This window comes from Balaenoptera physalus, assembly GCF_965194825.1.
Source record: "Balaenoptera physalus genome assembly, chromosome: 21".
Classification (NCBI taxonomy): Eukaryota; Metazoa; Chordata; class Mammalia; order Artiodactyla; family Balaenopteridae; genus Balaenoptera; species Balaenoptera physalus.
This window is the reverse complement of record NC_138902.1, coordinates 39,587,265-39,598,864: the sequence shown is the minus strand read 5'-3', so window position 1 is coordinate 39,598,864 and position 11,600 is coordinate 39,587,265. Positions and strand designations below refer to the sequence as shown.

General features: G+C 41.6%; 1 long non-coding RNA gene across 1 annotated transcript; it reads right to left on the bottom strand.

The window, feature by feature from the left end:
* Positions 1-333: 333 nt before the first annotated feature.
* Positions 334-5,410, bottom strand: LOC309651411. The gene is made up of 2 exons (XR_014258106.1): positions 1,201-5,410; positions 334-426 (listed from the first exon to the last, which is right to left on the bottom strand). It is a non-coding gene; the product is annotated as an uncharacterized lncRNA (long non-coding RNA).
* Positions 5,411-11,600: the final 6,190 nt, after the last annotated feature.

The window sequence follows — 11,600 nt, the reverse complement described above, 5'->3', positions numbered from 1 at the left end:
GATCAAAATTCACGACACATGTACAAATGACCCCAAAACTATATTTTTTAATAAAAAGATCCTTTCTATGAATTACAGGAAAAACATCAGAGAATAGCATACCAGCTCCTTAAGTAGTTGACAGGGTTTTCAAATTTCCTGAGGTTACAACTGTTATTATTTTACTTCCAAAATGAATAAAAGTGATCTTAATATTGTTTTAAATATTAATGTAGAAGGGGAAAGTAACACAATATAAATGTCTTCTACAATTAGTCAGATTCTTGCGTTAAGATACAGCAGGTCGACTCTTGAACTCAATAGCACCATCTAGTGGAGATAAACCGGAAATGCTTGTTTTCTTTGGCTGTTCGTCCCAGTGCCCAGCAACAGCTAATCCAGCCTCGCCTTCACAGGGTGGTGGGAGCCTCCGTGCAACAGGTACTTCTTCGCAACAAAAATGTTATTTGCTTGAGAATAACTTAAAGTCCCATTTATGAAATATACCAAACAATTTACCTTACTATTATAAAAACGTAAGTATCTAATTATGAGCTTATTCTTAACAGCCTATCTCACATCATACAAGATGCGGATAAATGATCTTATAAGGAGTTGAATGCTATGTGTGTATGTCTAAATTACTCATTCACTCATTTATTAACAGACATACTTAATTTGTAGTTTCTTTTATTTTCTACTTCTGCAATCTTGCATCACTCCCGTGCCCTGTTTACACTTCTGTGACAGACGTGAAACTGAACCCCATGTTACACCAACTTCCTCTTTCTTGCTCTTGTTACTACTGTTGCTTCCTGAATTACCCAGGCTACCTGGCTGATGCTGCAGTCGCTTCGCACTGTTATCTGTGTGTTGATTACAAGTACTTCTCCTCCTCAGAGATCGTCTGAAAGACCGGCATTGCATGATTCACTATGTTCCTTTTTCCCCCCCTCTTATTTTCCAGCTCAGATATCCCAGGAGCCTGTGCTGACATTGAGACTCTAGCAGCCTAGGTCACAGAATCTGATTAGAAAACCTAGAGCCCCTGCCACCTCCTTGGACCCTGTTGGATCACGAGCAAAAAAATAAATATGTATTGTTATTAAGCCACTGAAATTCTGGGATTGTCCGTGCTTGCAGCATAACCCAGCCAATCCTGAGGGAAACAAATGATTAGCTCAATGTAAAACAGATAAGGCAGCTCATAACTCCACTCACCTAGATGAACAAAGATACATCTTTATAGGCTGAAAGCAAGTACAGAAGGTCTTGCCCATCTCTCTATGTTGTGGAATTCCCACTTTCCCTGGGACACTGTAGCTGTCGTATGTGACATGAGACTTGCTGGCACATCCATGGAACAAAGGTCTCCGAGTCAATGCATATTTACCTCTCTGACCTCAGATTCCTCCCTTGCTTCATTACATTTCTGCCTGACAATTAAGACAATCTCTGTCAAAAGAGTAAACTTCCTCTTAGCTTGTGTGTCTAATGGCAGAGACTCTCAAACGAGTCAGGCTGTTGTTTGAACTTTCAGTTCAGTGGAGCCATTTTTGTTTCTCCTGGAAAGCAAGGTCTTTAGAGCAGCATAGCCCAAGTCACGAGAACAGAGGTGACAAGGACAAAAAGTGCCGGTTGGCCATAAGGTATTAAAAAATGCCACCTCTGATTTGGCCAGCGGGGGGATCTTCATGGTTGAGCACACGGAGAACTGCCGTCCCTGCTAACACGGTCACTCTGTCCTGAACTCAGTGAACAAGAACCAGAGGAGGTAAAGACAGAAGCTAACATCTACAGGACAAGTCATCTTCTCCACTTGGTTATTAAGAGCTGCCTCTTCAGGGAGAGCCCTCTGGTGAGAACTTCCGTGAGTCACTAATGTTCTCACATCCTGGGCCCATTCCTAGATATCCCGTCCTGTACTCTTCCCCAAGCTTACTTGTCTCCAAAGTTACTTCTTCCAAGTGCTGACCAATCACCCAAACTACAAGCAATTCCCAAGAACTGGTGTCGCTCCACAATTCTTGCAATCTCTCTTTCCAGGAAAAGTGAATCCTAAGACGTACTCCTTAGACACCCGGTCACTGAGATTTCCTTCTCCAGTATCCTGAAGGTCACCTCCAAGTACTATAGTTCTACAGTTCATCACCCCGCCTAATGCAGGATGTCACAGGGAGCCATCTATAAGCCAAACTCAGTTTTTTTCTTCTTCAGATAACTCCATGTCAGGTCGCAGATGTGGATTGAGAAAGGGACAGATGGCAATGAGTTTACCAGTTCATTCAGGGCTTGTCTGATCCCATTTAATCCCTTCAATTAAATGTTGGAGAGTTGTAATGACTTGAGGCTTAGAGGATCAGACAGAACTTATTTTTGATGTGCCTCTCAAGTTTCACGATTACTGGCATCTCAAAGCCCGAGAGTGAACCAAGAATTATTCTCAAAGCAATATTTACTTTCTGAAGAGAGCATGGCTTTGTTCCAAAACCCTAAGGGTATTTGCTCTGATTCACCCATCAGAGCTCATCACAGGCTCCACACAGCAGCCCACAGGTGCAGACTCTGGAAGCACCACTGGACCCACCAGGACATTGTCAGAATTGCTTGCACAGCAAATGCGGTGAACAGAAGGATCTTCTTTTATTCTGGGCCCCATTCAGGCTATCAGCCTTTGATTTACCAGGTTATTCAGCATTGGGGTTGGAGCAGACACCACAGTGGGTTCGTGCTGCCTCCTAAACCCAAGATGACAACATATGAAACGTTTAAAAATAAAAGATGGACCTTAATAAATGAACAAGGACCAAGAGACTTAAAAAGGGGTCATGGAAATTATAAAAGAACAAAGTAGAACTTTTACAGTGGTAGGGGGCATAGGGGGGTCGCCATTTGCCTTTTACTTTAAAAGTGGTATTCTATCCCAACCCAAATTTCTGATCCCCTAGGCACTTCGCAGTAGCGGAAGATCCCTGAAATTTGTGGGACAGAGCTCCCACCCTCTGACGCACATGTATATTAATAGGTATCCTTCCCCAAAGTTCTAAATCAGTACTATATCTTGTGGGATGGGGACAGACTTAGGCTCCCTGCTCATTAAATTATAGCAGAAAACAAAATATTGATGCCCTGAGGCAAGATGGTAAAATCTACCTGAGTGTAAAAGCAAACTTCTGGCATTCTCTAATTATTAGGAAAAAGAGAAACCAAAAAAATGTGTTTAGCAAATCAGTAGCTCCATATTAAGCTGAGAAGGGCTGTTTTTTCTTGAGCAAAGAGATGCCTGTGCTTCCGTGTTTGGCATCGTTTTGGACGTGCTGCTCTAAGATGCCTACTGCCACAATACAACCAGCTCCCGGATGAAGGGAACACATGCAAGTTTCATGCACTCCTAGCTCTTAAGAACATATACAAAAGCTCCAAGGGAAGAGGGGGCAAAGACCAGTGAGTTAAAACCTAAATGTGAGCAGTAACCAAAACCAAAATTCAGAATTTTCTGGAAGGCAGAGGTCCATACAAAGTTAGAATCACGAGATTGAGCCCTGGGCCCACAGAAGGGGGGTGGGGGCCCCCAGGTTAAGCCACAGCCCTTGAAAACACCTAGGAAGGTCACCGGTCAGAACAGTAAAGCTGGCCCTCCAGGCAGAAGCAAATGCAAATCCGGCTGGAGGTAAGTTGTTTCACCAATTTAGGTGCTCAAGACTTTCTACAGATGTGAGCTCACAGTTTAAAAAGTAAATAAATAAAACAAAAACCGAAAACAACTAACCACCAAAACACAAGGAATAAACTGCCATGAGTAAGTCCGCAGAAAAAAAAATTTTTTAAAGGTCTTCAGATATTAGAATTTTCAGACTCAAAAAATTTTTAAATGACAATATATGAAATGTAAAAATAAAAAATGAACTTTAATAAATGAGCAAGAACCAAGAGACTTAAAAAGGGGTCGTGGAGTTTATTTTTGTGTACGGTGTGAGGGAGTGTTCTAATTTCATTCTTTTACATGTAGCTGTCCAGTTTTCCCAGCACCACTTATTGAAGAGGATGTCTTTTCTCCATTGTATATCCTTGCCTCCTTTGTCATAGATTAGTTGACCATAGGCGCATGGGTTTATCTCTGGGCTTTCTATCGTGTGCCATTGACCTATATTTCTGTTTTTGTGCCAGTACCATACTGTCTTGATTACTATAGCTTTGTAGTATAGCTTGAAGTCAGGGAGCCTGATTCCTCCAACTCTGTTTTTCTTTCTCAAGATTGCTTTGCCTATTCGGGGTCTTTTGTGTTTCCATATGAATTGTAAGATTTTTTGTTCTAATTCTGTGAAGAATGCCATTGGTAGTTTGATAGGGATTGCATTGAATCTGTAGATTGCTTTGGGTAGTAGAGTCATTTTCACAATATTGATTCTTCCAGTCCAAGAACATGGTACTTAAATGTAAGACCAGACACTATAAAACTTTTAGAGGAAAACATAGGAAAAACACTCTTTGACATAAATCACAGCAAGATCTTTTTTGACCCACCTCCTAGAGTAACAGAAATAAAAACAAAAATAAACAAATGGGACTTAGTTAAACTTAAAAGCTTTTGCACAGCAAAGGAAACTATAAACAAGACAAAAAGACAACCCTCAGAATGGGAGAAAATATGTGCAAATGAAACAACAAAGGATTAATCTCCAAAATATACAAACAGCTCATGGAGCTCAATATCAAAAAAACAAACAATCCAGTTAAAAAATGGGTGGAAGACTTAAATAGACATTTTACCAAGGGAGACATACAGATGGCCAAGAGTCACATGAAACAATGCTCAACATCACTAATTGTTAGAGAAATGCAAACCAAAACTACAATGAGGTACCACCTCACGCCGGTCAGAATGGCCATTATCAGAAAAGCTAGAAACAATAAATGCTGGAAAGGGTTTGGTGAAAAGGGAACCCTCCTACACTCTTGGTGGGAATGTAAACTGATACAGCCACTATGGAGAACAGTATGGAAGTTCCTTAAAAAACTAAAAATAGAACTACCATATGACCCAGCAATCCCACTACTGGGCATATACCCTGAGAAAACCATCATTCAGAAAGAGACATGTACCACAAAGTCCATTGCAGCTCTATTTACAATAGCCAGGACATGGAAGCAACCTAAGTGTCCATTGACAGATGAATGGATAAAGAAGATGTGGCACATATATACATTGGAATATTACTCAGCCATAAAAAGGAACGAAATTGAGTTATTTGTAGTGAGGTGGATGGACCTAGAGACTGTCATACAGAGTGAAGTAAGTCAGAAAGAGAAAAACAAATACCGTATGCTAACACATATATATGGAATCTAAAAAAAGATGGTATTGATGAACCTAGTTGCAGGGCAGGAATAAAGAGGCAGACATAGAAAATGGACTTGAGGACATGGGGTGGGAGGGGGAAGCTGGGGGGAGGCGAGAGTAGCATCGACATATACACGCTACCGAATGTAAAATAGTTGGCTGGTGGGAAGCAGCCGCATAGCACAGGGAGATCTGCTCGGTGCTTTGCGATGACCTAGAGGGGTGGGAAAGGGAGGATGGGAGGGATGCTCAAGAGGGAGGGGACATGGGGACGTGTGTATGCATATGGCTGATTCTCTTTGTCGTGCAACAGAAACTAACACAGTATTGTGAAGCAATTATACTCCAATAAAGATCTATTTTAAAACGGGGGAGGGGTCATGGAAATTATAAAAGAACAAAGTAGAACGTTAAGAAATAATAAAATAATAATTCTATAAATGGGTTAAATATCAGATTAGATAACATCTTAAAAAAGAATTAGTGGCCTGGAAAATAGATCTGAAGAAAATATCCAGAATAATCCAAGAGAGAACAAAGAGAACAAAATTTGAAAGAAAAGTTAAAGAGCCTTGAAAGACAGAGTGAAGTATAACACACAGACTCCCACACAGAGAGAGAAGAAGGGCAATATTTGAAGAATTACTGAGTTTTCCATTTCTATAAAAGAAATAAATCCACAGACACAGAAAATACGACTTATATCAAACAGAAAAGAATTTATCAGCAGCCAACAGAGAAAATACAGAATAAGATAAAATGATTAGACTGATACATATTCTCAGAAGATAGAGGAATAATATGCCTTAGTCCGTTCAGGCAGCTACGACAAACTATCACAGACTGGGTAGCTAATAAAGAGCAAAATTTTTACTTCTCTGTGTTCTGGAGGCTGGAAGTCTGAGATCCGGGTGCCAGCGTGGTCGGGTAGGGCCGTCTTCCAGGTAGCAGACCTCTTCTTGTGTCCATACCCCTGCACAGGGGTGAGGGAGCTTTCACCGGGGCCTCGTTTGTACAGGATCTCGTTCGCAGGACACTGCTCTCAGGACCTGATCTCAGGACCAAAGGCCCTACCTCGTAAGGTAACCCCATCACACTGGGCACTCAGGTTTCATCATATGAATTGGGGGCTGGGGGCAGGGGTGCTGAAACATTCAGCCTATAGCAAATATCTTCAAAGAGTTGAGAGAAAATAACGGTCCATCCGGAATTAATCACTCGGCAAAACGTTTCAACCACATGGACAAAGCAACATGTTTTTTGATAAACAAAACCTAAGAGCATTACCATCATCATTTTTTCATCAAAGGAACATCTAAGAGATGGACTTCAGAAAGATGGGCAAAGCAGGAAGCAGTGGCAAGTCAGGAAAATGGTACATATATGAGTAAACCTAAACATAGACGTTTATAGTGATGATGGTGAGGGTGATGTCAGATTTGTCCTATTTAATTTGAAAAAAGCTAAAATAATGGACCACAGTAGCATGTAGGTCATGAGCAGGTGAATATGGCCCAAGTGTGCCGCCTGGAACTCTTCTAGAGCTGGGGATACAGCCCAGCCGTAGACAATGACAAAAAAATCCCAGCTCTTGTGAAACTTGCATTCTTAAGAATTAATTTAAGAATCATTAACTTAAAAATGTGTTACACATGTATGGCAATATTTCAAGGTTTACATAAATTTTTAAGAAAAAACCAGTGAATTAAAGATGAAATAAAAACAAACAAGAAGGCTCAGTCAATTCAAAATAAAACAAGAAAAGAAATGAGCATAGAAACAGAAGATTGTATATAAAGTACAAAAAGGAGAGAATAATTCCAAATAAATTGATATTCATGATAACCACCAATTAAAAGATAGAGATGATCAGATTGGCTTTTTTTTTTTAACATCTTTATTGGAGTATAATTGCTTTACAATGGTGTGTTAGTTTCTGCTGTACAACAAAGTGAATCAGCTATACATATACATATATCCCCATATCTCCTCCCTCTTGCGTCTCCCTCCCACCCTCCTTATCCCACCCCTCTAGGTGGTCACAAAGCACCGAGCTGATCTCCCTGTGCTATGTGCCTGCTTCCCACTAGCTATCTGTTTTACATTTGGTAGTGTATATATGTCAATTCCACTCTCTCACTTCCTCCCAGCTTACCCTTCCCCTCCCCATGTCCTCAAGTCCATTCTCTATGTCTGTGTCTTTATTCCTGTCCTGCCCCTAGGTTCTTCAAAAACATTTTTTTTTAGATTCCATATATATGTGTTGGCATACGGTATTTGTTTTTCTGACTTACTTCACTCTGTATGATAGTCTCTAGGTCCATCCACCTCACTACCAATAACTCAATTTCGTTCCCTTTCATGGCTGAGTAATATTCCAATGTATATATGTGCCACATCTTCTTTATCCATTCATCTGTCAGTGGACACTTAGGTTGCTTCCATGTCCTGGCTATTGTAAATAGAGCTGCAATGGACTTTGTGGTACATGTCTCTTTCTGAATGATGGTTTTCTCAGGGTATATGCCCAGTAGTGGGATTGCAGGGTCGTATGGTAGTTCTATTTTTAGCTTTTCAGGGAACCTCCATACTGTTCTCCATAGAGGCTGTATCAATTTACATTCCCACCAACAGTGCAAGAGGGTTCTCTTTTCTCCACAACCTCTCCAGCATTTATGGTTTGTAGATTTTGTGATGATGGCCATTCTGACTGGTGTGAGGTGGTACCTCATTGCAGTTTTGATTTGCATTTCTCTAATGATTAGTGATGTTGAGCATCAGATTGGATTTTTAAAATCCAGCTTTATGCTATTTAAAAGAGACATCCCTAAACACAAGGACATAATAAGGATGAAAGCAAAACGACTGGAAACTGTCTACTGTGGAGCCACACCATCTACTGTTGCCAAACAGTTTGTAGTTCAGATTGCCCAGAAAATACCATTTTTTCATCCTGTTAGTGGGTTTGTTTTTAATCTGGTTTTCAATAACTTTTAAAAATTTACTTGTCTTGTTTCAGCAGGAGTGGATTTATCGGCAGTATGCACACATTTGCGATAAGACTGATTTATTTCCCTTAGTCCCACTCTTAAGAGAGATTTTTTTCCACGCCACTGGTTTCGAGCCTCGTCTGTTCATGAGATTAGATATTGCTTTCTCTTACCTTAACCCTCTCACAGCTTTTGGAAAGTTCTGTGTGACGCAAGACTAAAGGAACCCACAAGTGCACATTCCTGTGGGTAATTTTTCTTTATGCGTTTCCGTGTTGTAAATCGTACCCATCAGGCCGCAACACGAGGCAGCATGGAATGCGGGAGACCTAGTACTTGTTTTTCTCGGCTCTATCACCAGGGGGCACCAAAGCCCCAGTAATCAGCAAAAGAGGCTCATTTGAGAAAAACTAGGCACCAAGGTGTAGACCTTGCACAGAGCATAGCGCCCAGCTGAAGCCTGTCTGTGAAATGACTGGACGCGGAAACGTCTTACTGTAAAAAATAAACTTTAAAACCAAGAGATTGGGAAAATTGTACCGATGAAAATTACTTCCCTCTCTAGTGATTTTATAGGTTACACGGAACTTAAACTATTTCATGTAGAAGATGAATAAATATATAGAAAATTATATGAGTGAGTTATATTACGTTCTTATATGAACATATATGAATATATAGAGAAAATATATAGAAAATTATTCTCTTATGCCATCTTACGAAATAATTAAAACAGTGATGCACTGGATATATATTTGCTTCTTTCCCCTATTAATCTTCGTAAAGCTTGTTGGGCCTGAGTGTCTTCTATTAACAAGCTCTTTATTATGTGATTTCTAGCCAGGGGTACCTGACTCTGTAGTTCACCAGAAAATGTGAGGCAACCATCGCATCGTTAAAGCTGAGTAAGGATGGATGACACATAGTAGATGCACAGTAACTAGTGTTACATATGTCCTAGTGATGGACATTGTAATGGACTTTGGAGCCAGCTAGACCTGTGTTCGAAACCCCTCCAGTCTGACCTTGAGCTAAGTTTCCTGAACCTGTTTTTCCACATCTGTATCCCACATCAGTCCTGTTCCTTGGATGAGCCAAGAAGTCTTGTCTCGGAGTCTGGCCCTTGCTACTCCCGGAGTCAGGATTTCTCCTCTATCTGATACCCTGAAGTCCATTCTCTCGTCTCCTTCAGGTATCAGCTTGCACCCAAACATGCCTTATCCCCCTTCCCCAATTCTTCTTCTCCATAGTACTTGTTATGACACAAAATACATCTTACTTCCTCATGTGTTTGCTAGAGATTCTCCCCACCAGACGGTGAGCTCCAGGAGAGCGGAAATTGTTTTTTCTGCTTTGATCACTGCTCTGTCTCTAGCGACTAGAACAGTGCCTGGCAAACAGGAGCACAGTAAATGCCTGTTGAGTAATGAATGACTCCCAGGAATGTTATCGTTGATGATAATGTTTATAAATCACCTAGCATATAATAGCAGGTAAATTGTAGCTGTTATTATGAAATTCTGTTATATTGTAGACTCAATTTCTTGATTCCTATTACAATTTGAACTTTTTTTAAACAAGGAGTCTTGAAATTGATTAACTAGGTCATGACCATCTTTTTTTTTCTTTTAATGACATGGAAGAAGGGTAAATGAGCATATGCCTATAGCCCAAAGTATTATTTTGTGAAACCTCACTTGCAATTTTGTGTGTGTGGCAGGAGCGTGTCATAAAAGCACAGGTACTGATATAGACCCACTGCCTTTCATAGGTTGCCCTGGAGATCTTTTCTCACGGAATGTGCCTTCCTGGAAGGGGACTGACCAACAGGAGGCCTTAGATTTGGAAGGCTTGGTCCCTCTGGCCTCCTGGAGTCATCCCAGCCAGGTAATACAGCTCACGTTTTATCCTGGAAGCCCTTCGGCATCACCAGATTTAGCACTTAATGCAGCTCCAAGACTATGTCACAGAAACAGACAGGTAAGCTCACCTGTTGGATAAGACCATCTGCTTTTCCAGCAATTCTGTGGATGACTTTACGCTTTCCCTTGGAGCCCGAGCATCTCTCCGGTGGCCGGGTCCCACCAGGGTCGGCCGCTGCGCTGAGCCAGCCACGCTGAGCCTGGACGCAGCACACAGGTGACCTAAGCAAGCGACGGTCCGCAGGCGTCCCCTCAGGGCAAGGAGTCCCAGCATCCCGCTTAGCCTTCCCGGCCCACTGCGCCGTCAGGAGGAGCACCTTGGCTGCGTGATTCAGCGGGACGCGTGCAGTGGGCCCCCCACGCCCTCCCCCGCCTCCCACCCACTTCAGTGCGTTTGTTCTGTCATTAGTAATCACTGCGATTACAATATTTTACTTCCTGACTCTATAACCGGAAAGATCTTAAAGGCAGGGCTGAGAACTCCCGGCTTTACTCTAAAAACAAAACAAAAACAAACTTCCCAAGAACATTTAAAGTGTTTGAGGTGCTGTCTGTATTACCACCTCACTCCACCCCAGGGTGCAAGCAAGCACAGTGTCTGGCCCATTACAGATGCTGCCTAATGCACACAAATCAGTAAAGTAAAAGCGGTGAAATCTGAGTAAGGTCTGTGGATTGTGCCAGTTCCCAGGTTTTGATACCGAACTATAGTTATTATGTAAGATGTTACCACAAGGGGAAGCTGAGATTAAGGGTACATAGGACTTGTCTGTGCTATTTTTGAAACTTCCAGTGAACCGTAATAATTTTTTGAAGGATAAATAAAGGCCTTTAAACAATATATTTAGCCTCCTTCCTAACCAACACCCTTTGCAAAGCTGGAATTACTGTTAGGTTACTTGCCAGAAATGTACTTCTAATGAGCAGGGATGGGCAGGGAAAGGGCAGCTTCTGGAAGCTGTCAGCAGTCTGTACAATGAGATGAGCATCTCATTACCAGAAGGGCGATCAGGGATCGTTACGTAGACAAACGACCAATGGAGACAAATAAGAATATCTAATGCACTGATTTTAAATACATACTTAGAACTTGCTAGAAAAGATGCTGAGTAAATACATGTTTAACTTCTTGATGGCTACGGTATAATCGAGTGTAAAGAGCTGGTGGGCAGTGAACTGCCAGCCTTTAAGTTGAAAGTTACAAATACTGGGAGACAGAACTGATTCAGGCTCCTCATCTCTCCTGACGAGGCCTCTGACACGTTACCTTGACTTCTGTAACTCCCTGGGTACCGACCCACGGTGATACCGTTCCGCTAGAGGATCCTGCAGTTTTCTCAGCTCTCCCAAAACCACTGACCACGCTGA